At 47.7% G+C, this 27,031-nt stretch overlaps 1 pseudogene; it reads right to left on the bottom strand.

Annotated features, from left to right (window-relative positions):
- The window catches only part of LOC144142943 (uncharacterized), a 29,409-nt pseudogene extending 5,655 nt beyond the window's left edge, over positions 1–23,754 (bottom strand).
- Between the last annotated feature and the right edge of the window lie 3,277 nt (positions 23,755–27,031).

Genomic DNA, 27,031 nt, shown 5'->3' with positions numbered 1-27,031 from the left:
TTCTCGCCTAAAAATGTTATTGACGTAATTGTGGAAGGTGTCCCTACCATTGCCCTCATCGACACTGGAGCCGCTGTTTCGGTCATCCACGCCGACCTCTGCCGCTCTATTCGAAAAATCATGACGCCCCTTTCAGGACTCTCGTTACGCACCGCCAGTTCACAGCCCATTAAGCCGCTAGCCGCTTGCACAGTTCGTGTCGTCATCCACAACAATTCCTACACCATTGAATTCATCGTGCTGCCAGCTTGCTCTCACGACATCATCCTCGGGTGGGACTTTCTTGCCCACAATAACGCTATCATTATTTGTTCCCGTGCTGAAGTCGAGCTTTCTTCTGTTCTTTTCGACGGTTCCTGTAATGCCGCTAGAAAATTACTCGTCGCTGAAGACACCGACGTCCCGCCCAGCTCCTCCGTCATCGTGCCCCTGTGCTGTACCTCTGTCCCCGACGCCACTGTTTTGTTTACGCCTTCTCTCATTTTCTTTCGCCGCAAATGCCTTCCACTACCTTCCGCCGTTTTGGCTGTGCGTGATGGCGCCACCACTATGTTGGTGACCAATCCGTCAGCGACCCCGTGCGCTCTTCTACAGGGAGAAACACTTGGCTTCGCAGAGCTTGTAGATGCTCGTCTAGTTGTTGACGTACCAGGTGATCTTTCTCATGTTGAGATCAGTGAACTGAGTGCTTCTCCATGTTCGCCCGGGCTATTGCCATCCGATGCCTTTTCCCACTGCATCGACGCCAATCTGGATGCAACCCAGCGAGAACGTATTACTTCATTGCTTTCGAAGTTTCGTTCTTCCTTTGATTGCACGCAAACCTCGCTGGGCCGCACGTCTACTGCCACGCACTCAGTCGACACAGGATCACATGCTCCACTTCGACAGCGCCCATATCGTGTGTCTCCGACAGAGCGGCGAACCATTGAAGACCACGTCACAGATATGCTTCAACGAGGTGTTATTCGCCCCTCGAAGAGTCCATGGGCTTCACCAGTGGTTCTGGTTAAGAAGAAAGACGGCTCTATTCGGTTTTGCGTTGATTATCACCGCTTGAATACCATCACAAGAAAAGACGTGTACCCTCTTCCGCGTATCGACGATGCGCTGGACTGTCTGCAGGGAGCGGAATTTTTCTCGTCACTCGACTTACGCTCCGGGTACTGGCAAGTTCCCATGGCCGAGGCTGATCGCGCAAAGACGGCATTTGTAACCCCAGACGGCCTTTACGAATTTAACGTTATGCCGTTTGGGCTTTGCAACGCCCCCGCCACGTTCGAAAGAATGATGGACAGTCTCCTCCGTGGCCTCAAGTGGAAGACGTGCCTCTGTTACCTGGACGACGTAGTCGTTTTCTCCCCCGATTTCGAGACACACCTGATTCGCCTAGAACAAGTCCTGACTTGCCTTGCGAACGCTGGGCTGCAGCTAAACCTAAAAAAATGCCGCTTTGCCGCACGCAAGCTTACCATCCTGGGTCATGTCGTTTCCAAAGACGGCATCAGCCCCGACGCAACAAAGCTTCAAGGCGTTGCAGAGTTCCCGAAGCCGACCACACTGAAGGCGCTTCGGAGCTTCATTGGCCTCTGTTCGTATTTTCGACGGTTTGTTCGCAACTTCGCGACCATCATTTCGCCTCTTACCAAGCTCCTCGGTAACGACAGCGGCATTTCTGGTTGGTCACCATCCTGGGACGATGCGCTTGCGACACTGCGTGGTTTGTTGACATCCCCGCCTATATTACGGCATTTCGACCCGTCGGCCACCACGGAAGTGCGCACTGATGCGAGTGGGATTGGCCTCGGTGCCGTGCTCGCTCAGCGGAAATCCGGCTGTGAGGAGTATGTTGTTGCGTACGCAAGTCGGGCACTGACGAAAGCAGAAACAAATTACTCCGTCACAGAGAAGGAATGTTTGGCCATTATATGGGCGCTTAGGAAGTTCCGCCCGTACTTGTATGGCCGCCCATTTGACGTGGTGACCGATCACCACGCGCTTTGTTGGCTCGCCTCCCTGAAGGATCCTTCAGGTAGTCTTGGGCGGTGGGCTTTTTGCCTGCAAGAATATGATATCCGCGTGGTTTACCGTTCCGGCCGTAAGCATTCGTATGCTGACGCACTCTCTCGCTCTCCAATCCCGGCTGACGTGTCTCACCTTGCCACAGCGGACTGTAGCTTGTCGTCGCTCAGTGTCACCAACATGACTGCCGAGCAGCGTAAGGACCCATGGATAGCTTCCATCATCGGCGTCCTGTCTGGTCCTTCAGCTACCGGCGCACCCAGAGCACTGCGGCGACAAGCCTCTCACTACCACCTGCGTGAAGAGCTCCTTTATCGTCGGAATTACAACTCGGACGGTCGGAAGTGGCTTTTGGTTATCCCACGCCATATGCGTGCCGACATCTGCTCCGCCTTTCATGCCGACCCGAGTTGCGCGCACGCTGGCATCCTCAAAACGTACGGGCGACTACGCCTACGTTACTATTGGAGGGGCATGTATACCTACGTGCGGAAGTACGTGCGCTCATGTCCGGAGTGTCAGCGTCGCAAATCACCGCCTATTCGCTCTACAGCCCCGTTGCAACCACTACCGTGCCCCTCGAAACCCTTTGATCGCGTTGGAATCGATATGTACGGGCCCCTGTCTTTAACGGCTGCCGGTAACCGGTGGATAATTGTAGCAGTCGACCACCTCACAAGGTACGCCGAAACAGCTGCCTTGCCGGCATCCACGGCTCGTGACGTCGCCAGTTTTCTTTTGCGTCACTTTGTACTTCGTCACGGAGCGCCTCGGGGACTTCTGGGTGATCGTGGCCGCGTTTTCCTATCGTACGTTGTGAAAGCTCTACTCGCCGAATGTCACGTTGTTCACCGCACGAGCTCCTCGTCCCACCCGAAACCAATGGGCTCACAGAGCTCTTCAACCGCACCCTGGGAGATATGCTATCAATGTACGTGTAGTCGGATCACTCCAATTGGGACCTCGTACTTCCGTTCATAACGTATGCATACAACACGGCTACGCAGACAACGACAGGATTCTCTCCGTTTTTCCTACTTGATGGACGCGAGCCGACCTGTACACTGGATACCATTCTGCCTTACAACCCTGACGCCACAGAATTTAAACCGGTTTCGCAACTAGCGCAGCAAGCCGAAGAGTGTCGCCAACTCGCCCGTTCCTTTACAACTGCAGACCAACAGCGCCAGAAGCATCGCCGTGACGATTTCACCACCCCTCCGACATTTCAACCCGGCTCACATGTCTGGCTTTGGGTGCCCTGCCCGACACCGGGTCTCTCCTCTAAACTTGTCGCCAAATATCATGGCCCTTACAGTCATCGCCCGCACTTCGCCCGTGAACTACATTGTGGAACCAGTCACCCCCTCTTCTGATCTTCGCCGCCGGGGGCGTGAAACAGTCCACGTTCAACGACTGAAGCCCTACTACGACCCCGTGGTGTCGTCCTCACCCTAAGTCGCCAGGATGGCTCCTTTTCACAGGGGGCGATTGTAGCAAGGATAACGAGCAGCTCTTAACGCCATCAGCTTATCCGGGTATGCGCCACATCAAGAAAGAGTGCCATGCGATCGTGGCCAATCTATGCACGACGGTATGCGCGCACGCTGGTAGCGGTGGAAGAAGTAAGGCTGAAGGTGCTTGGCGCGTGTGTTCGGCCATCGTCGGTACGCTTGTACCTGCGCTCGCCTTGCTTCTGCTCCTGCCAATAAACAACGTTCGGTCTACTACCGGAGAATCAAATATATCCCTTACAAATATATCCCTTACAATATATATATATATATATATATATATATATATATATATATATATATATATATATATATATATATAAGCAATAGGAGAAACTTCCCGAGGAACCAGAAGAAATAGTTGTGAAAATGGCAGACGCATGATTAAAAAAAACAGTGGTTAACTGACGTTCGACTGGAGGAGCAGTCTTCATCTTGAGCAACATACAACGTAGACGCACGCACGCTTAAATAGGTGCAGAAGGTGTGCTACAGTGCATCATTGTTAAGAACAATAGAAGTTTGGGGCGAGGGAACACGGAAGGGAGGGCACTGTACATGTGCGTACAAACTTTCGCACTGTTCTGCTCCTCACAGACTCTCCACAGCAACAAAAATGAAGAAAGATGCGGTACTGCAGACGACAAACTCTTTTCTCAAAAGCCCAGCAATATACAACTTCATCATCAAAAAAGATAGGGTAGGCAGCTGTTGAAAAACACTTTTCATACGAATTACATGAATAAATGTATGGTGCAGCGGATGTCTCGACACACGAAATGCAAAGTTCAAGAACAACAAATACAGAACGGAGGCCGCTGGTGACACATCTATTCTGAAAATACCAATTACCGGCGGCGTGGGGAATGTCAGGGCAGTTGGCAAGTTCACAGAAGTTACAGAAGAGCGCACGTGCAAGCAACGAACCAATTATTTAGCTAGGTAGGACGCAGCTAGGTGTGTCCTGCGTGGAAGCAACTATTAAATCGGTCGCCAGTAAGGGTCAACAAGTTTCCGTGTATACGATCAAAGGAGGTAACAGCAGTATGGAGGTATGAAACGAAGTGAGTAATGAATGAGAAATTTCAGGGTGAACTAAACTGTCCAAGAAGCGGAGGGGTGGGGGAACCGCGCTCATGGCAAATGGTGTGTGGCCGCGCGGACAGCGCGTTCACGATAACAAATTTAACCCCCCAAAGGGGGCGGCCAACCTCAGTAAATGCCCCCACCTCTCAACTGCAGTGGAAGGCGGGAGTAGAGGTGTGCTGGGAATGCAGCTACTATTCCGCAAAAAAAGGAGAGGGACAAGGGGGGTGGGGGACGTTTGGTGGCTGACAGTGTTCGGTATGGCGAATAAAAGAAAAACAAAAACAAAAAAAGACAGAAAGAAAAAAGGTGAAAGTGGCAGAGGTACCCACCAAACACGATAATTTCCCCAAACTCTCAATATAGCCTTAGGATGCGGATTTAAACTTGTAAATGAGGTACGGTTCGCGGATTAGTCAATCATGGTGAGAGCGAAACCGAGATTTTAATATCGTGGCTCTAAGGTGGTCAAAACAGTGCCCAGGAAGGTTAACGTGTTTTGACAACGGGAGAGATAGCAGAGTTTTAGAGTGTGATTTGTGATTATTAAACCTAGTTCTGAACGACTTTTGTGTTTGCCCGATGTATTGCAGGTGGCACACCATGCACTCTAGCAGATATACCACACTGGAACTATCACAGTTCAGGTTTCCTCCGATTTTTAAATGAAAGTCAGAGGCTGAACTGACCGCGGTACCCGTTGTGGAAATTTGTGTGCATATTTGGCATCGATGCTTTCCCGCAAGGACTGCATCCGCCGGTTGTCTGAGTCCTTATTTTGGATGAGGTCACGACATCCCTAATGTTTTTGTTTCTCCTGTACACAATTCGTGGGGATCCGGAAAAATAAGTTTTAGGCGCTGACTTTGGGTAAGAATGTTATAGTTTTTTTAGTATAGACGAGACTTTGGAAACAGATGCGGGATGTGTTACGACCAAGTTCGTTTGCGGGGTGTCGAGGAAGGTTTCGGTGCCTCTGAGAAAGTGTGAGTGATTCAGGTTTTGTGCTCTGTCTATAGCGTTGTCAATTATTTCGACGGGATATTTTTGTTTCAAAAGTGCACTGCGTAGCTCCTTACAATTATCATTGAAGTCCTCTTCCTTTGAGCAAATTCAACGAAAACGATAAGTTGGGTATAGAGAATTCCGGTTTTGCAATGTTTGACGTGACTGCCTTGAAAATGTAGGTACTGTTGCTTGTCGGTCGGTTTTTGGTACAGTTTAGTGATCGGCTTGCCCTCTGAGACGGTGACGTTTACGTCAAGAAAATTAACAGTTGACGGGAGCATTGATACGAAAACGAAATGGAGGGATGCGCAGAGTTGAACGCGTCTATGAAGGTTAGCAGGTTCGTCTACCCGTGGGTCCAAATCAGGAATACAAAATCAATGAAACGCTTATAATAGAGTGGCTTTAAGCTCTGGCTAATCAGAAATTATCCCTGTAGGACGCCCATAAATATATCGGCATAGTTTGGCCCTACGCGTGTTCCCATACATGTGCCACCTATTTGGACGTAGTGTTTTCTATCGAACTCAAAATTGTTAAGCTCTACACGTAGCCGAAGAAGAGTGCTTAGTGTAGAGCCATCTACAAATTTGCCAAAGGTTGCTTCCCTGTAAGCGTGAAGCAACACACGGCTTCCATCTTCGTGCGGAATATTTGTGTAGCGTGACGCAACATCCATTGTAACCAGGGGGGCATTGCTGGGAATATCCAAATCTAAAACGTCCGAAAGGAAGTGGTTAGTATCTTTAATGTAGGAAGGAAAACTAGGCGGTATGATGCTAATTATCGAGTCCAGGTACCGCGAAAGGTCTTCCGTGACGGTGCCTATCAACGCGACGATTGGGCAGCCAGGATTGTCTTTTTGTGGGTTTTTGGCAGCAAGTAAAACCTGCCGGCTTCAGGATCAACTGGAAGAAGCGAATGGCTTGTTCTTTCTTCCATTACTCCATCCTTCACCAATTGAGTGAGATGTTTTGTAACGGTTTCTTTAAAGTCGGCTGTAGGATCATTTTCGAGTGGTTTGTAGAATGACGACATTGATAGCTGCCTCTGTGCTTCTTTAACGTAGTAAAGCTGGTTAAGAACTACTATTGCACCACCTTTGTCAGCTGGTTTATTTACAATACCAGTGCAGTGAGAGAGGGCTCTTAATGATTTCTTTTCACTGATGGAGAGGTTAGGGTGGAAGGTAGACGTCTTTTTGTAAGCTGCAGTGATGTCTTGTTGCACCGATTTGTGTAAAGGAGAAACAAAAACATTAGGGATGTCCTGACATAATCCAAAATAAGGACTCAGACGACCGGCCGATGCAGTCCTTGGGGGAAGCCTCGATGTCAAATATGCGCGTACATGTCCACACAGATACCACGGTCAGTTCAGCCTCTGACGTTCGTGTAAAAATCGGAGGAAACCTGAACTGTGATAGTTCCAATGTGGTATATTTGCTCTAGAGTATGGTGTGCAACCTACAATACATCGGGCAAACACAAAAGTCGTTCAGAGCTAGGTTTAATATACAGAAGTCACATTCCAAAACTCTGCCATATCTCCCGTTATCAAAACACGTTAACCTTCCTGGACACTCTTTTGACCACCTTAGAGCCACGATATTAAAATCTGGGTTTCGCTCTCAGCATGATTGACTAATCCGCGAACCGTACCTCATTTACAAGTTCAAATCCACCTACTCAGGCATTAGTGAGAGTTTGGGGAAATTATCGTCTTTGGTGGGTACCTAAGCCACTTTCACGTTTTTTCTTTCTTTCTTTTTTTGTTTTTGTTTTTCTTTCATTCGCCATACCCAACACTGTCGGCCACCAAACATTCCACCACGACCCTTGACTCCCATTTTTTTTTTTTCGTGGAATAGCAGTGGCATTCCCTGTAAGCTTCCGCTCCTGCCTTCCACTCCAGTTGAGATGTGGCGGCATTTACTGAGGTTGAAAGCCCCCTTTGGGGGGTTAAATTTGTTATCGCGAACGCGCCGTCCGCGCGGTCACTCAAAATTTGCCATGAGCGCGGTTTTCCTACCCCTCCGCTTCTTGGACAGTTTAGTTCACCCTGAAATGTCTCATTCATTACTCACTCTTTGCACGCCTCCATACTGCTGTGACATGCTCTGATCATATACATGGACCCTTACTTGTTGACCCTTACTGGCAACCGATTTAATAGTTGCTTCCACGCAGGACACACCTAGCTACTTCCTACCTAGCTATATAATTGGTTGCGTTGCTTGCACGCGCGCATCTATGACTTCTGTGAAGTTGAATTCTGCCCTGACATTCCTGAAATTGGTATTTTCAGGAATGGATGTGTCACCGGTGGCCTCCGTTCTGTATTTGTTGTTCTTGAACATTGCATTTAGTGTGCCGAGACGTTCCCTGCACCATTTATTTATTTATGTAATTCGTACGATAAGTGTTTATCAACAGCTCCCTACCCTGTCCTTTTTTTATGATGAAGTTGTATATTGCTGGGCTTTTTAGAAAATAGTTGGTCGTCTGCGGTACCACACTTTCTTCTTTCCTCATTTTTGTTGCTGTGGAGAGTGTGTGAGGAGCAGATCGGTGCGAAAGTTTGTAGTCACATATATAGTGCCCTCCCTTCCCGGTTCCTCGCCCCAACCTTCCAATGTTCTTAACAAGGGTGCACTGTAGCACACCTTCTGCACCTATTTAAGCGTGCGTGCTCCTACGTTGTATGTTACTCAAGATGAAGACTGATCGTCTTGTCAAAACGTCAGTAAACCACTGTTGTTTTTAATCGTGGGTCTACCATTTTCTCAAATATATATATATATATATATATATATATATATATATATATATATATATATATATAGGGAGTAGTAGAACTTTGAAGATGGTAGAGAACACAAGAGAAGAAAAACTTCGAACAAGGTAAAAGCACGATTGTGGCCTACGTTTCAGCAAAGAGAACTTGCTTTCCTCAGGGCAATCTCTCGCCTGGCAGGCAGGGTTTATATAGGGGTAGGACCCCAGGTGAAAGGAGAGGGAAAGATGGAAGGGAAATTGAGCAAGCTGATTGGTTTCGGAGTGTGTCGGGGGAGAGATTGAGGGGCCAAGAAGGTTGTCTAGTTTAAGCCGCGAAGTAGGTCACACGGAAGTCAGCTGGTGGTTGATATTCGTGGAATTTTTGGACAGAAAGGATGAGAGGGTGCTTATTGACCCGCCGCGGGGTATAGGAAAAGGATCTCAGAACCGCCGGAAGCAGACCAGGCGGTGAGGGTGGGGTCCTTATCAGAAACTATCTGCAAGCCTCAGGTCAAAAGAAAAGATAGAGACGGGGGAAAACTAACAAGGTCAAGAAAAAAATAAAAAAGGAGAAAAAAACAGGTAGGGAAACCACATGAACCCACACACAAAAGAAAAAGCAATGGCCTGGCAACTGAAATGGCACATGTCACCCACGGCAACATTCCTGGTACAGGCCTGTCCTGAAACTTAAAAACGAAAAGATAAAGTTAGAGTGACGTACGGGGCACAAGACCACGCGGAGTAAAAAAAAAAAGAGAAACATAAATAAAATTGAACATTCAACTTCATCTAACATTGTGTATATGTTGGAATGCTCAATGTGCCACTAACAGTATATAGGCGAAAGAGTACTCTTAGCAAGAGTACTAAGAGTACTCTTAGCAAATCCTCCATAGCTGTAGCGCAGCATTTCAACCAACCAGGCCACAATTTCGATGACCTTAAGTTATATATACTTCAGTCAAATTTTAAGTCCCCTAGGGACAGGAAATACCGAGAATCCTACTTAATTCACAAATTCAACTCCATGGAACCTGCTGGAATTAATGCGTCTAAGGGCAACTTGGAATCTTTGCGATATTCACCGGGAATACAGCATTAGGCATTTTCGTGCATATACCCCATCCAAAGACTATGACCGTTCACTCTGCTCTGTACCTGGTCACCTAATTTCTTTCTTTTTTTTTTCATTCCTTAGTGTCTAGCTTAATACTCGCCCTCATGCCTCCAACCTTTGCTTTTGGAATTCAATTTTATTTATTTAATTTCTCTCTTTTTTTTTACTCCACGTGGTCTTGTGCCCCGTGCGTCACTCTAACTTTATCTTTTCGTTTTTAAGTTTCAGGACAGGCCTGTACCAGGAATGTTGCCGTGGGTGACACGTGCCATTTCAGTTGCCAGGCCATTGCTTTTTCTTTTGTGTGTGGGTTCATGTGTTTTCCCTTCCTGTTTTTTTCTCCTTTTTTATTTTTTTCTTGACCTTGTTAGTTTTCCCCCGTCTCTATCTTTTCTTTTGACCTGAGGCTTGCAGATAGTTTCTGATAAGGACCCCACCCTCACCGCCAGGTCTGCTTCCGGCGGTTCTGAGATCCTTTTCCTATACCCCGCGGCGGGTCAATAAGCACCCTCTCATCCTTTCTGTCCAAAAATTCCACGAATATCAACCACCAGCTGACTTCCGTGTGACCTACTTCGCGGCTTAAACTAGACAACCTTCTTGGCCCCTCAATCTCTCCCCCTACACACTCCGAAACCAATCAGCTTGCTCAATTTCCCTTCCATCTTTCCCTCTCCTTTCACCTGGGGTCCTACCCCTATATAAACCCTGCCTGCCAGGCGAGAGATTGCCCTGAGGAAAGCAAGTTCTCTTTGCTGAAACGTAGGCCACAATCGTGCTTTTACCTTGTTCGAAGTTTTTCTTCTCTTATATATATATATATATATATATATATATATATATATATATATATATATATATAAATATATAAATCTAGAAAAGATAAACTCACAAAGCGCGCAGAAATAGTATAAGTAAAGAGTCGGATACACAGCAAGAACAATAACAAACAATGTTTACTTACGTAGCGGCAACGGGACTTGCCTTTACTCTGATGAAGGCAAGTCCCGTTGCCGCTACGTAAGTAAACATTGTTTGTTATTGTTCTCGCTGTGTATCCGACTCTTTACTTATACTATATAAATATATATATATACATACAGTGAGCAATGGAACGTGGAAGATTCGAAGATCGTAGCAAGAAAACCTCGAACAATGTAGAGACATGGATTCTTGCCTTCTTGCCACGTGACAGAAAAGGGGCTTGCATTTTAAGTTGAAAGTTTTGCCCACGCTCTCTAAGAAGAGGCGGCGAAATGCATGTTACTTAAAGTATGTCACGCTATTTTTTGGTATTTTGCCTAATTAGAAAAATCGTAAATTTTAAATAGCTAACTTCACAAGCAACGAAGCTAGGAAAAAAGTTCCAGTTAGAAAATTGCAGAGTTTTCCAAAACATCTGCAGGCACAGCTTACGTATTTCTATCTATTACGTTTATCGTGTTTTTCAGCTTGCTCATCATGCCCGAGAAATACAAAAATTGATGGGAGCTCACGCTAACGCGTAATATTAGAGGAAGCAAAGCATGGCGATGGGTTTAGTCCACGATTGCAGACGATTTGCTGCTTCGCTGCTACCGCAAGGTCCTTTACTCCGTTATAGTTGCTATAGACCATTTTATTTTCTTCGCCCTTAAAGCTTCCATTTTATCAGTGGGCTGGGCTAGCGGCCCTACAATTGGCGCACTCGACAGAAAGTTGTAACTGCGCATGCGCAACATAGCCCAGAATATGCTCTGATCCTTAATAAAGATAAACGGATGAAAAGGTTTATACGTGCAAGCTTACTGTATTTTTTGGCAGTGACAATCATTGGAATATCAATGCCTTTAATCATTGAATGATAATTATAGAAGGCAAGCGTGGCAGGGGGCGGCAGAAAGATAGAGGGGCAGATGAGATCAAGAAATTTGCGGGGATAAATTTGTCGCAGTTAGCGCAGGACCGGGAGGCACGACAGGAGGACGCTACGAGCACCCCACGCAGCACTCACGAAGGATCAGCAAACTATATACCGGCAAATCCAGACAGAGTCCTTTCCGCACCCCCGTCTACTCAACCGCATATTCCCAAACCAATTCAAAGAAGCTTGCCCAATCTGTAAAAAACTAGGCACTCTCCAGCACATGATAGGAGAGTGTAGGTTTAGCCCGAAGCACCCGCCCCCCGTACCCGAGTCTCGCCCCACTAACACCACTCTACCCTTTAACGAAAGATGGAGGATCTTGCTGACCAGCCCCGCCCAGGAGGATCACCTACTACTGGTCACCAGGGGCCAGGCGGCGAGAGCAGCATACGGATTCCCGTGAACAAGGAACCACCTCCGTCAAGTGTGGAGTTCGCAACGAACGACTCCTAAATAAAGTTTCTTCTCTCTCTCTCTCTACGAGAGAGACTTTGCTCTGCAGTGGGCGTAGATAGGCTGTGTATGATGATGATGGGGGTGATGGTGATGATGATGATGAATCGTTAGACATTATCTTAGAGGGGCGTACGCTCTCACATGTGTTTCTTGTTCCGATAAAGTGTTGCCACAGTTACGGCGAACACTAGAGTTTTTTTTTGCGAATCTTGGTTGCCTTCCCAGTCGGGTATGCTTGACTTGCAAACATGCGCCGATGATGCTGGGTAGTCGGCCCTAGGCACACACACGCGAGCGGTCGGCATTTTCGAAGTTTTTTAAATGCAGAGCATTTCAGTAACTCACGATGTCACCCGCGTTGACGTCCGTCGTAGTCCGCACCATCGTTGTCCGCACCCCTCCCTACACTATATAAAAAAATACAATCCGGCGCCTGGTTTCGATCCCTCGACCCTGCGGGCGGAACGCAATGTACATGGTGCTCTACCCACTGCGCCACAAAGCCGACACAGAATGGGAGGCTACGAACGCGCCTTATATCCTTGACTCATTCAAACTACGTCAAGAAGATGCTGATACAACGCATTCACTACCACCAACTCCCCAAACACTAAACGTTAACGCAATACACCCACCCCCTATGCGACGCATTTTACTCCAGTCCCCCTCGCGGGGAGATGGGACCACCAAAAACAACGCGTTGTGGACTGCGCAGTAATGTGCCGGCACTTGCGAGAACCGCTAGCGCTTTTCATGTCTTTCTTGTATTCTTATACAGTTTGTGTTCAAGCAGACAGCGCGACTTGCGTGTTTTTAAAAAAATATCCCCACTCAATTGGCCGTCTTGCTCCATATTACCGCTGTACACACCCACTGCTTTTTTTTAACTGCCGGGTGGAGGCGGAGAAGGAGGAGAAATCTTTATTCCAGCAAATGACCATTGAAGCGCGGTGGCCATCGGCCTAAGGCTCGTGGCGACTTCGGTGGCTCTTTTGACCAGGGCTTCTTGTGTAGTCCGGTCGCAGCTACCCAACGCCTTCCTTCACTGCTCGCTGCTGGTTATTAGAGGGACGGGGTCCAGGAGGCACCCCCATATGGTATGACTTAATGAGGGATGCTCCATGCACAGGGAGAATGCTGACGAAGGGAATTCTGTTTGATGGAGCTGGTGGAGGCGGGCTCTGCTTGGGAAGGCGTCCGTTTGCAAGAGCCGCCAAATACGCACCTGGCTTTTCGTACGGGATGGATGAGGTGGGGCAAATTGTCGATGCGAGAGGCGGTAGTGCTGTTGTCATTAAATGAGATTAGTCCAATATATTTACGCGGTAACACGAGGACACAGAAAAGGCACACATATATTACAAGACTACTCCTCAATGTGATTAGTCGGTCTTCGGCGGAGTAGGCCTTGTGGTGAGTTACAATGCTCACGCAGGCTCGGTGTGTGAGTTCGCGAGCCATAGCGTGTGCGGCTTCATTCCCCTCGATGCCAGTGTTTGCTGATGTCCATATGAGCTCAACTGAGTCCTATGCTGCAATCTGCTTGACAATTTTGAGCGTCGTGGGCGAGGTATGTCCCGGGGGAAAAAATTACACCATATTCCCGTGGGGAACCCTGATGAGGATGCGAAGCATCGTGGCGGTTCCGTGTGGTTCCATTGTGTTGCCGTTATGTTGAGTGATCTGGTTTTTACTAGCGCCAGAGGGAATTCCGCGTGCGGGTCCACACCGGTGGCAAAGGCACGCAAGTAGGTGGTGGTTCTCGAGGCGCCGAAACTCGTCCATCATGTTCTTGTCGATGTTGTCTCTGTGGTAGAATCGGTAGTCTCCGTCAGCTTTGGTGAGGTAAAGGTTGTTGACATTGGTGCACCGGCTGAGAGCAATGTACACGCCCTCCTCTTCGCAGCTTTGTCTTCTCGTTCATCTTCTTCTTCGGCGGTTCCCCTACGGGAAGATGACGACGGTGGTTGAACGCGAACTTATCTCGTGATGGATTCTTTGGTTGGCCAATCCCTAGGGGCATCCTGCCACAATCAGCGTCACAGGCGCTGCGGACGGGGCTGGTTGAGCTGCAAGGCGCGTGGCACTTCCCGCCACAACTTTCCCACGGGAAATTTTAGCATCCCCCTCTAAACTTTTCAGTTTGTCGTTTCCGTTGACGTTCAGCTTCGCGTGCCTTCGTTGTATCAGTAGCTTCTTGACGTAGTTTGAATGAGTCAAGGACACAAGGCGCATTCGTAGCACTTGCTCCTGTCCCGGATTTGTAGCGTAGTGGGAAGAGCACCGCGTACCTCCCGTTGCGGCCAGAGAGTCGTGGGATCGAAACCAGGCGGCGCTATTTCTTTTTTTATAGTGTAGTATCGCGGAGCTGTAGGTGTAAGGAGGAGAGTTGCGCATGCGCAGTGAGCGTGTGGACGGCGCCGCCATAAATGACGGAGGACCAGGCGAGCCTAAGAAATGCTCCGCATTTAAAATTTTGCACGGCCGTTTTCGAATCTTTGAATTTAATTACGGGATGGGGCCTATCTGTGAGGGCAAACAGAACTGCCGCCTCTTCCGCCACAGTAGGGGAGGCGGCTATGACTGTGAGGGTGTTCAGTGGAGCTTTTTCGACCAGCGGTTGCTATAGCGTATGCCCTGTGGTGCCTGTGCTCCGCTGCCTCAGAGTATACTTCTTCCGAAATATTTCTGAGCTGCCTGGCGACAGACTGGGCTCTTGCTGGGCGTCGCGCCGAATTATGAATAGGATGCCTTGGCACAGGCTTTATGTCTATTTGCTCGAGTATATCAGCAGGGATTGGCAATGAGTGCTCAGTCTGCTGCGAGACCGCGATGATTCGCCGCTAGAGAATCTCCTGTTCCGCCCGAATGAGCTCTAAGCACCTTCTCTGTGAGCCCAGGTGAGCTTCAATGAGCTCTTCAACGCTATCATACAAGCCGAGTTTGTTAAGCTTGTCGGTGCACCCTAGATACCGGGCGGTCGCCGCAATCTTGGCCTATATTCTTAAGTCGGTATTCTTGGCTTGACAAATGTGCGAAGGGGAACCCGGGTGGTCCTCGCGAGGCCCCCACACACGAGCCCTACGCATTTTCTTTGTTTTGTTAACTGCCCGGCTGTCGCCGCGGGGCCCGCGCTCACGTGCGCCCACTCAGCGATTTCTAGGTATTTTTAACTGCTGACACAAAACATTTCCATTGGCTTAAGAGCTTCGCTGCTAAAAAACTGTTGCGGCTTAGCTCAGCTGAACTTTAATATTCAAAGCAAAAGCTTGGCTTAGTCTCGTTTTGTCTTGCTTTCGCTTGGTTAACCTATGATGTACGTGAATTGGCGACCACGGCTCATATCAGTTCGGGCGCGTGCAACGATCACAGAAGGAGGCCCGGTACCGCTTTCATTATTCGAGAACTCTACCTTCTACTTTCACAGTGAACTCGGTGCAAGATGAGTCAGCTAGCCCTGGACGACTAAGTGGCGCATGCGTGGGAGGCTGCGGGTTTGGTCAGCTACCGATCAGCTGAGCGGCCTCTCCCGTCATGGCCGCCGCCGATACGTGAACAGAACGACCCGAAAACGGCGCCTTATGCTCAGCGCCGATAGCGGGCCCGGCGAGTCACAGGATGTGCTTCGAGGGGTGTGTCGCGGGGGGTGTGTCTGTGGTCGGAAGGGTAACTGTCGCATCCTCCGCCAAACTGCTGGACGAAAGTAGTGAAGCTTTGCTTTATAAAATTGGCCGCGTATCTGCTCCTTTCGTTGCAAATGTCGATAAAAGACAATAGTCCTTATCGCTTTTGCCAAGTAAATGCCTCTCTTCACTTTTCCGCTCACCTCTCATGTTGTTCCTCTTGCGTCACGCGCCTCCCAAGGTAAAGACGCCAACCATTTGCTTAAATCATTTTATATTTCCCGCGTTCCATTGCTCCAGGCCGGCTGTCTCGATGCCAACGCTACCGTACGGCGGACACGCGCGTGAATCGAGGCGCCCTACTTCAACGTTTATAGAACCACGTTGCCCTACTCCACCTGCGTTTCAAGTAGAACTTGGAACCTATCGAGTGGAACCTTTCGTAACTGTTGCGGGTTGATTTCTTAAACCAGCGCCAGAAGCTCTAGTGGCGCCGGCGACAGCAGGCGACGGCGGAGTGAATTTGATGGTCTTTCTTGGGCTACTTAAACATAGAAATTTTAGTCTGTCTGTATGTCTGTCTGTCTGTGACTTGATTCAGCCTCCCGGCCAGAGTAAACCAAGGCCTGCGCAATAGTCTTGAATATTCACAGTAAAATGTACTCGTCGTCTAAGTCCGGTGTAATGTTAATACTTGTCAACATTGTTGAAAAAGAACAAGACGTTACAGAAATATAAGACAACAAATCAATACAGAAGTGATATCTGCAGTGTTCCTTCCTAAAAAAACATACAGGCTGAATTTTTGCGAAGTTAAATACTTCATCAACTGCAGAAAAAATATTCACTCCGCCATCGCCTGCTGTCGCCCGTGCCACGATAGCGTCTGGCGCCATTTAAGGAAATCAACAGGCAACAGTTACGAAAGGTGTTACTAGATAGGTTCCACGTTCTGCTTGGAACGCACGTGGAGTAGGGCAACGTGGTTCTATCAAAGTTGAAGTAGGGCGCCTCGATTCACGCGCGTCTCCACCGTACGGCAGTGTTGGCATCGAGACACCCGGCCTGGAGCAGTAGAACCAGGCAAATTTGGAATGATTTAAGCAGAACTTTGGCGTCTTTACCTTGGGATGAGCGCGACGCAAGACGAGCAACATGAGAGGTGAGCGGGAAGGCGAAGGGAGGCATTTAGTTGGCAAAAGTAAAGGCCTTTTTTTCGGCGATTGCAGAAGTGTTTCATTTCGGCAAAATGAAGCATGTATGCTTTGTTAAGGAACACTGCAAATATCACTTCTGTATTCTTTTTTGTCTTATATTTGAGTATAGTCATGTTTTTCTTTAAGAATGTTGACAACTATGAACATTGCACCACACTTAGACAGGAGGATTGAGCTGTGACTATATAAGACTATTGCGCAGGCCTTGTTGTACTTTGGCCGGGTGGCTAAATCGAGTCAGAGACAGACAGACATACAGACAGACAAACAGACACACCAAAATTTCTGGGTTTAAGTAGCCCAAGAAAGGCTATCGTCTTTAAAACACCACGTGAGTTCCCGCTTGCGCGTCGTGAGTGAAGAGCTCCCGAACGTTCTCTACACAAACAATACTATCCGTGGGGACAACTTTGTGTGGCAATGGAGACAAAGCTACGCGGCGGGGGGGGGGAACTGCTTTGTGTTACTGCGCCAAAGTAGTTCTCAGTAAACTAGTTTCGGTTTCGGTTTCGGCGTGACACATACGCATTTGCTACAGTTCGTTTCTTCGCATGAGCTCTTTGGTTGAGTGCGCTGAACCGCAATCACCAATCATGCAGGCATGTTGGCGTATCCTTGTCTACGTTTCATTTGATTCTAAGCAAAAGCCAACGCATTCACTGTAGAACTCGGACCGACTTAATATATTACAGCGTGAACGGTACCTTCGAACTCTGAGCCGCCCAGAAACGCCGTCAATTTTGTCAGCGCTGCAGTTTGAGGGCAGGCACTGATATTTAAACTCTTCTTTAGCCGAAAACTGGGCAGCACAACGCGCACGTGTAGTGTGCTTACATAGCGCAGGCTCGCTATACCGTTAGGGCAACACACGGCACTACGGCGCGAAGTGAAATCCCATTTGGATCGCGCTGAGTTAGGCAGGCCCCAAGACGTTTCGGTGACTCGCAACTCGGAAAGCGTATAGGGGAAGCTCGCGCTGCAGACCCATGAATCTTGCGCTCAATCGGCACGTCTTCCTATTCCAATATCTTTGAGGAACAGCGGGCTTTCGGGCGTGTCTTGCTATACTACGTGGCGCAGGTTTCATACCTTAGGATAGCAGTCGTACGTCACTGGCTGAGTTGCCTATTTACAGCGTAAAGGCGTGTCAGCACTTGGACGGATGAAAAACGTGACGCTGTCTAAACACCTGCACAGTTAGCGCTGGTCGTAAAGTTTAAAAACAATTGGTCACTGAACATTTTGCCGTAATGTGGTCACTGACATCGTAAAGTACATGTCATCAGCTAACTTTGCCAAACGCCAATATATCGAGCCGTTCTCAGATTGGTGGTTAAGTTACCCCTTTCTATTGTTTAGTGTGTGGTCACTCGCATACTTATTGGGTCACTTGCCGAAAAAATCAGCGTATCCAGAACACCACAACTGGGCCTTTCAGCAGAATTTCAATTGGCTTCCAAACCAGGCAACAGAATTCGCGTTGGCTGAGTGTAGCTGCCAAGTCTTCATCAACATTCCAATTGGCTGCAACAGCCTCCTTTCTTTGTCACTTACATCAATGTTGTGGGAGCATGGCTGGCTCTACATTAAAAATATCTGACTGGTATTCATGGCGGTAAATTGGATGTTGGCCTCACCGTGCTCTTACATGTTCCCAAGCCCAACACCTGGGTTCACCAGTGATGGTCCTGCCCGTCCAATTCAGCAATTTTCATTTGGCGGAGACGTGGTACCCCACAATCGCTGAAGTGCTCCAAAAGTTTGCAAAAGTGTACAATTTTGTGGCTGTGGCCAGTATTTGCCCACACAATTCCAGAACCAGCAGAAACATTCCGACACTCAGGGCTGCCACCGCCAATCGCAAACCGTTTGACATCGGTACGCCGTGAGCATTAGTCAGCAGTAATAATATGTGCTATGTGAAAAATTGAAGGAGAAGAAAGAATGTGTTTTGTTTCATTTATGTATTTCCTGCATAATCAGCTGGACAAAATCTCGAAGCCACTCCAAGTAGTCACACAACCAAAAACATGCACACGAACGCCAGTCACAGGAGTAAACCTTTAAAGGGACACTGAAGTGAATTTGTCAAGCTCCCGTTTTTGCTTGCACTGCATAGACTGGCTCAAATTAGCACACTTTTCATCGTTTATCCGGTTGACAAATCGGTAATTATTTTACAAAGCGCGAAAGAAGAAAAACTACCATGTGCGGTTTGCGGCGGCCGCACCAACTAAGGCTGTGACGTTAGGAGGAGGGGCGCCGTGATTGGACGATGCCCAAGGTTAGCAATCAAACAAGTTTCGGTTTCGGTTTCGGTTCTGTAAAACATAACCAATGGCGTTGTTGGATGGGCATTCTCAATATCTCAGTAATCATCGTACCGCGCTTCTGCCATGTTGTCGGCTGTAAAATGCACAAGATAAGCCTCCCAGGACGGCTTGTAGTCGTAGCATTCACTAGCCGAGACCTAACAGTGCATGAACGCCGTCCGCGTACCCGCAGACGCCCAAATGTCATGCGCTTTTCCCCCATATTTGGAGCTTGCCTCCCTCATGCCTGTATCGTAAAAAGCGTGTTCGCACCAGGCCAAGGGTCTGTTCATTCTGGCCTGTGCCCGCTGCCTGCAAGCAGTCGGTGCTTATGGCAACACCACGCCAACGAGATCTCGCTAGCGCGTCAGTGCCAGCCTGAGCGCGTTTTGTGAACTAGTTCGTGTAGCCATGAACGTTGCGGCCCAACAAAAGGTGAACTCAATACAGAAAACATCGGCGGAAAACAAAAAAGTTAACTTACAAAAAAAAGCACGTACCCGCGGGGATTCGAACTCGTGACTTGCAAAACACTTGCGGTGACACACCTCGCGCACCAGACCACTAAGCCACGGAGCGGGATGCGAAAGTCCTGCTAATATAGGGTATATATTGTACAACCGGTTTACACTTTTATTTAGTTTTGGCATTTCAAGCAGCTTAGGTGACTATTTGTTGTACTCCGCTCGTGCAGTAAGCGTCGCCCGAGTTTCCACAGTAGCTCACGTCTAGCAATTGCATTTCGTAGACGGAAAAGCGTTCGCAGATGCGTAGTCGTGCTACTGACCGCTGTGCTTGTTCGCCCTGCGCAAAAAGTGCTTCCAGCGCCCTAGTTTTACGCTGTACGGTAAAAATATCTGTTGATTTTATTTCCTTAGTACCTATATTGACTTCGCTGACTCTTCTCCCGCCTTCAAGAGGCCTTATATTTTCCTACTGGCGTACCAGTCAGCGAAGCGTCGTGCAGCGCTTGTGTTAAGTGACCTTGACTTGGAGCTAGATACAGTGTACAAACAAACCAAGTAAAGAAAGGCACATTCTTCCATTCACAAACGTGTCCTGGCTTCGTTTCAACTAAGCGAACGAATTGCGACCAAGCAATTTTTTTTAACCGCCTTGATTGCGACGACCCGCCGGCGGCCGGCGGACGAAACGCTGGGCCGACTGACTCTGTCTGAAGGCCGGGGAGCCGTGCAGTACCGCAGCCAATTGCCAGCTCATCCCCTCCTGACGTCACACGAAACCGCCACAGAAAATGGGCGAGCGTAAAGAGAGGAGGACAGCATTTTCAAATTAGTTTTTCTACTAAATAAAATCGCGTAAACGCGCCTAGAGTGGTCGAAACATGGCCTGGGGACTCCGGACTACAATTTGCGCTAGTAATCCCGCAATGTTTACATATCACTTCAGTGTCCCTTTAAAACCATGGCCCCATCTTTCAAGCCTACTTGAGCACTCAAAGGCACGCAGCCACGTATTTCGAAACAAACATTTCTCGCTCTGTTAGCAGTTATTCGCAGTCACTGAGTACGGTGTGCAGTTTTTTCTTCATGATAAATGAGAAAACAACATAGATGTACCAGACATCGCACCCCAAACATGACAAAGGGACACTGCCCATCCCCACGGCAGTGTACATTTCTGTAAATTCTGTTTCATGAGAGCGTGCCGTTAGCTTTCGGGTGTTCGACCTCATATCCTAGGGCCTCGGGAAGGTGGTATTTTTACAAAAGCTAAGGCTGGTAGCAAGGAAACCCACAGCGTTTCGACATTTGGAAGTGAGGCATTGACGATTCGTATTACTCCTCGCCATTTAAACCTGTAAATAGGCATTTAAAAGACATTATTTGAGCCGGACATGGTATTTTACTTCAGCAATCTACCCTCTGTAGTCGAAACGACCAACAAAACATGAGCAAGTGAGTACAAATGATTACCTCACTTACAATGTGCAACTGATGGTAGTATATTTTTTTCAGATGACTGAAATAATTACCAATGATAGACAACTCAACAATGCATTTCTGGATATCACTACCGTCTCGCAGTTCTTGTAAAATAATTCTTCCAGTCTTGTCATGTCTTCCACAGGTAACTGCTGTTTGCAGAGGCTGTTTACAACCTCTCGGGTTGTAATCAAATTTTCCCATTGCATTTTTTCTGGGTGAAACAGGATATGTGACGTGCCACTCCTCACTGCTTGCTACCAGCATTCGTCGGCCGGTTTCATTTTATGCATGACAAAGGTACAGCAAGTGCATCTTAGCTGCCACCCACAACCGACAACCTGAAGCCTAATTCGCACACTGACAACAAGCAACAACCACTCCAAATGATTGCCTGGTGCTGCACAAATCCACCACTGTATGAGCAGCTACCTCCTAAGTTGCGGGGAATCAGAAAAGTAAACAAGGTGTTCTTTAAGTTGTTGCACACAAGCAGCATCACATAAACCAACAGAGCGTACTTCCAAGCTTCTGGCCAACAGAAAGCAAAACAAAGTACCTCGTCACATGCCACACGAGGCCAGCACCACATAACCTACAACGCGAACTTCCAAGCTACTGGGCATCGAAAAGTTAAACAGGGGGCTCTGTAAGTTGCCACGAAAAAGCAGCACCAACCGAGCGTACTTCCGAGTTTTCGGTCACCACAACCGTAAACAAAGCACCTTGTCACTCGCCACACACGACCAGCACCACATAAGTCAGCGCACACCGGTTTCATCACAGTTCCTCTACGCCGCTCATTTCGCTGTCACTGCAGTCACTAGAGCTGCTGGAGTCGGAACCTAGCGGAATCATGACGTTGGCGATTCTGGTGTCGATTGCACCATCCCTCTCCCAGGCCTCTTTCTCAAGACGCTCCACATGAGCGCAGTCCCGGACCCAGTTTTTGCGAGTCACGAGGGCGATGGCTTCGTTGAGTAGTTGTTCAATGTCAGCGAGAGTGAATGAAATGTGGTTGGCAGCAATATACCCCTTAACCTGGCTCCACACCATTTCAATAGGGTTGAATTCACAGTGGTAAGGAGGAAGCCGAACAATGTCATGACCAGCAACTCTGGCCAGGGCTTCAATCTGGTATCCAAAAAACTTTTGTTTGTTCTCATTAACCAGCCGAAGGAGCTCGGGTTTCAACTGGTCATCACGCCACGGGATGGTTTTTGCAGTCAACCAAGACTGAATGTCGGCCTCGCGCCACGACGTCGAGGGCAGCTTTTCGGTCCGAACACTATGGTACGGAGCATTGTCCATGACAATAACACTGCGTGGGTCAATGTTGGGTAGAAAATGTTCTGCGAAGCACATCTCAAAGCATGGGCCATCCATTTCACTGTGGTGGTCAGTGGAAGCACTCTTTGACGCACGGAAAATGAGACATGCCCCGTCCACAAAGCCCTTCTCACTTCCAGCATGAAGGACGATGAGCCGACCACCTTTGCCTGTTGGTGCACGAAGCCCAGTAGTTAGACCCTTGCGAAAGGCATCTTCACGGGATGACACAGTGGTGTCCTCCCACACCGTGCCCTTCGTGTGCCCAGCATTGACCCAAGTCTCGTCGAGGTAGTATATAGTCCTGCGAAAATGAAGGGAATACGTGTCAGTTTTTCTTTGGGGAGTAGGGTTAGTAAAGACAGAGAAGGCACTTATTGCTTGCACCTAACATCATTCTACTACGCAGGCAGGTATGTTTAGTTTTTGGTGGCACCGCAAAACACCAAAACAAAAAATGTTCGCAGAACGTACACCACCCACATGGCTAACGAAATCCACTCACTGAGTGCTATCCATACATTATTATAACATGTCGATGCATACTTGTCCCTTCACTTGCTGAACCAGAATAGCATGCAAAATACGAACAAGAGGCAGGGATACAGAAAAACGCCATGAAAAATATAAAGTGAACGCCAGTATGCATGGGGAGCGGTGTTGATAAGTACCTCTCAGCAATAAAAGGTTTGGCTGTACGAGAACTTCCATTGTTATTTTTTCTTGTTACATTTCAACTGCCAAATAATGTTACATTCGAAATTTTTATTTTAATCACAGGAATTGACGTTTATCTATCCGTCCGCCAAATTGAAAACACGTACCGTTTCTGCTTTCGCATTTCTCGAAGAGTCCGCAGATATTTCCGCCGCCACACGATGATGTCATCCCTTTCCAGAAGCGCGGAGTTACGTTTTCGCTTCTGAAAAGCAAATCTAATGTCATTCAGAAGCCGAAGCATCGTTCTGACACTCAGCTTCGACAGCCCCATGTCGGGGTCGCTGGTCACATCGCTGAGGATCTTTTCTGCAGTTGGCGCCTCGTTGCGAATGAAGTACTGATGCACTTTCCGTCGGAGAGCAGCACGGGGGAAGCTGTCGTACCGCTGTACTTTTGTCTGTTCTGTAACTGCAGGCGGTTTCCCAGTCGACAAACGAAGCCTTTTGCGCTTTGGGGGCTTCAGGGTGCCACGCAAAACCTCATTCTTGAGCCATGTGACCGTACGCTCGCTTACGCCGGTAAACTGGCTAACCGAATGAAATGCGGAAACGACAGAGAGTCCTGGTTGCTTCAGTCTCACTTAGGCGTACACGTTGCAGACAACTTGCTTGGTCTGGTCTGACAGCTTTTGGTTGTGAAGCTTTTTGAAAATCCTTTGAGGCGAATTAACTGGCGGGCTATCGGACGGAAAATTACCTGCTATCGATGAAGAAGCCATTATTTTTTTGAAGAGAACCGTCGTGCCACCAGTGGTAATTTCCGCAACCAACAAAACCGATAATTTAAAAAAAGTAACGCTTACTGGCGGTTATATTCTGGCGATTTATTCGCATTGTCAAAGCAAGGCTAGAAAAAAAGAAATATATATTTTTGTATTGCATAGGTTATGCGCATTGAATAATGTTTGTAGAACTACTTCCAGCTGCGCAGCGAAATGTCGTGGTTCGGCCGGCCATTTCGCCCCCCCTCCCGTAGCTTTCTCTCCATTGCCACAGAAAGTTGTCCCCGAGTATAGGCGCACTGGTGACATACCAGCGACATTAGCGTTGGCTGAGCCATTTACGCCAGCGATGTGCTACCGTACCGAGAGTTTCTTATAGCAATAAGCAAAAGCAGCAGGTATTGTTTCACTAGCACTATGAAGTTCGTCCCGGACAAACCAATTAGGGCTGGGAGGCTGTACCGCAGGAAAAGTACCTTATACGGTTGAATCACATTTATTGACATGGGGGAGGCCACATGGCCGTAGTTGGGGAAGGGGAAGAAGGAAGAAGAGGCGGAGGTGATCACTCAATTGTTAAAGATAACTCGTTGGAGATTTTAAAATTTCAATAGCGAAAGGAACGAGCACGCCGATGTCTTTCCCGTCATTATATGGAAAATGGGTATAAAGGAGTGCAGATAGCCTGTAACGGGACGGATATAGCGGGCCCAAGACAGTGATCAATTAAATGTCACTCCGAGAATTTATGGTTGTCAACGTACGGCATAGCTGTGTCGTTTATGACCGGAGGATAGCGGGAGCAATCACGCCTTTAGAAAGCAAATAAGGCACACTTTTCGGGCGAAATCATCAACCCGCCGGTTGAATTGCAGACAACGTTTTCTTCAGTTTGGATTCTATTCTTCTGCAGCTTTTACTAAAAGCCCCGACAAAAAGGTCATCGGTATAAAGAGATTTGTTTACACCCCAGGGTAGTACTTTCATGATGCGGATCAGGGAGATGCTAAGCAGGACAGCCCTTAGAACGCCACCTGAGGTACGCCCTATGTGATCTCATGGCGCCTTTTTTCTCCTTCACTTGCGTTCCGACCTTAGGAAATAAAATTAAAATCGTCTATGATTTCGATTTCGCTTATTTTTTGTTAGGTACAGAGATGGAAAGTAGATGCTGTAATGACAAAGTTGTTCTACGAACGAATTACAATATAGTTTTTACTAAAGGTCGACATGAAATATTAGGCTGCGCAGCGTTCGCAACAAAATTTGCTGTCGACCAGGCATAATAGACATTCCTTTTTTTCTGTAGACAACCTAACACACACACACACACACATATATATATATATATATATATATATATACATATATATATATATATATATATAAAGTATAAGTAAAAATTCGGATACACAGCAAGAACAATAACAAACAAGGTTTACGTACGTAGCGGAACGGGACTTGCCTTCGTCAGAGTAAAGTTACATGATTTTGCAGTCGCAAACATTTGGAACACATTTTTTATATAGGTTTGCAGAAAACTGTGAGAAGGAGCGGAAAATGTTTCGGAAATGGAGAGTATGCATATAGTCGGGTTACGCCTATGTTACAACAACAACAAACAAAAAAAGATGGGGGGGGGGGGGGGTACGAGAGAGAAAAAGGGGTCGTGTTAACAAAGCAGCGTTCAAGGCGGCACCATGACGGGTCAACGTATGCCGGGTGGGCTGCAAGTTCAGACAATGCGGGAAACTGGACAACCGCGGTTTCAAGAGAAAGGGATTCAGTGGCTGGGGAGACTGGTTGGGGCGGAAGCGAAGATGGGTGAGCCCACCGCGGATGAAGATAATAGATACGGGGCACAAAAGAGCAGTTCACAGAAGCTAGCAACTAGCACAGAAGCTAGCACAGAAGCTAGGTCACAAAAGGGTAAACATGAATAGATCACAAAGAGTTAAACATTCTTAAGTGGTGGTGGGAACGATTGATTGATTGATTGATTGTAGGGTTTAACGCGCCGACGCAACGCAGGCGATGAGGTGCGCCGTAGTGGAGGGCTCCGGATTAATTTTGAACATCTGGGGATCTTTATCATGTGCCGAAATCTCGTACACACGGGCGTTTTTGCTTTTCGCTTCCATCAGAAAAGCGGCCGCCACGGCCGGGAATCGAACCCGCGACCTCGTGGTGGGAACGAGGCCTCCTTCCCCAGGACAAATGGCATTGTTGCGCCGTATTAGGCTAATAAAGCTTCCGTATTAGGAGAGTTTCTGCGAATTCTGATGGGAAACTCAAGGGTAGGAATAATAAACATAGTTATAAAAATTATGAAGCCGCCATTTTAAATCGAGGGATAAGCACGTTAGTTTTTCGGAACTTTCATTAATCCTAAGTGTGGCTCACCAAAATTTATAAATGAGATAAGATTCCCGAACCTCGCGGTGGTGGTGCGTTTTGAAGGCGGATTCTAAAATCGTTGCTTTAAGATATTCAAATGCATGCCCGGGACTGTTCACATGTCTTGACATAGGCAAATAAGGGCAGCGTTTTGCATGAGAGCGGTGATTATTGAACCGTATTCGGAAGGGCGTTTCAGTTTGGCCGATATATTGTTGCCTACAAACAGTGCACTCTAGAAGATATACGACATTAGCGGAGTCACAGTTAAAGTTACCTTTTATATTTACGTAGTAGTCTGAAGCCGTGCTGGTAGCGCGCTGTGTAGTGGTTATGTGTGGCCATACTTTACATCGGGGTTTATTGCAGGGCATGCAGCCAGTAATGGCCGGTCTGTTGATACGAGAGTTAGTAAGACAGTCACCTAAATTCTTATTACGCCGGTAGACAACGCGTGGTGGTTCGGGGAATATGCTTTTTAAGCGGTCAATTTGCATTAGGATATTGTGATGTTTTATTAGCGCGGTTGACACTCTTGGAGCGGAGGATGAGGGGGTAAAACTAAGTTAGTTTGCGGGTTCCCGTTCGTTGCTTTTTTCTTACAGATAGCGTTACGGTCTAATTGGTTGGCTCGCACAATAGCGTCGTCGATAACTTTTTCCGGGTATTTTTTATTCAGGAGGGCGGTCTTGAGGTCTCGACAGTTTGAGTCAAAGTCGGCTTGGTTTCAGCAAATTCTCCTGAATCGGTGGGCTTGGCTGTAAGGTATTGCTGTCTTGCAGTGTCTGACATGGCTGACATGACCGCGTGTCTGTCGGACATGACCGCGAATCTGTCGGTTTTCTATACAGTTTAGTTTGATGATGGTAAGTGTTTA

This window comes from Haemaphysalis longicornis, unplaced genomic scaffold (genome assembly GCF_048455015.1).
Source record: "Haemaphysalis longicornis isolate Haplotype H1 unplaced genomic scaffold, Haemaphysalis longicornis Haplotype H1 scaffold_6, whole genome shotgun sequence".
Lineage (NCBI taxonomy): Eukaryota > Metazoa > Arthropoda > Arachnida > Ixodida > Ixodidae > Haemaphysalis > Haemaphysalis longicornis.
This window is presented reverse-complemented; position numbering and strand designations above follow the sequence as displayed.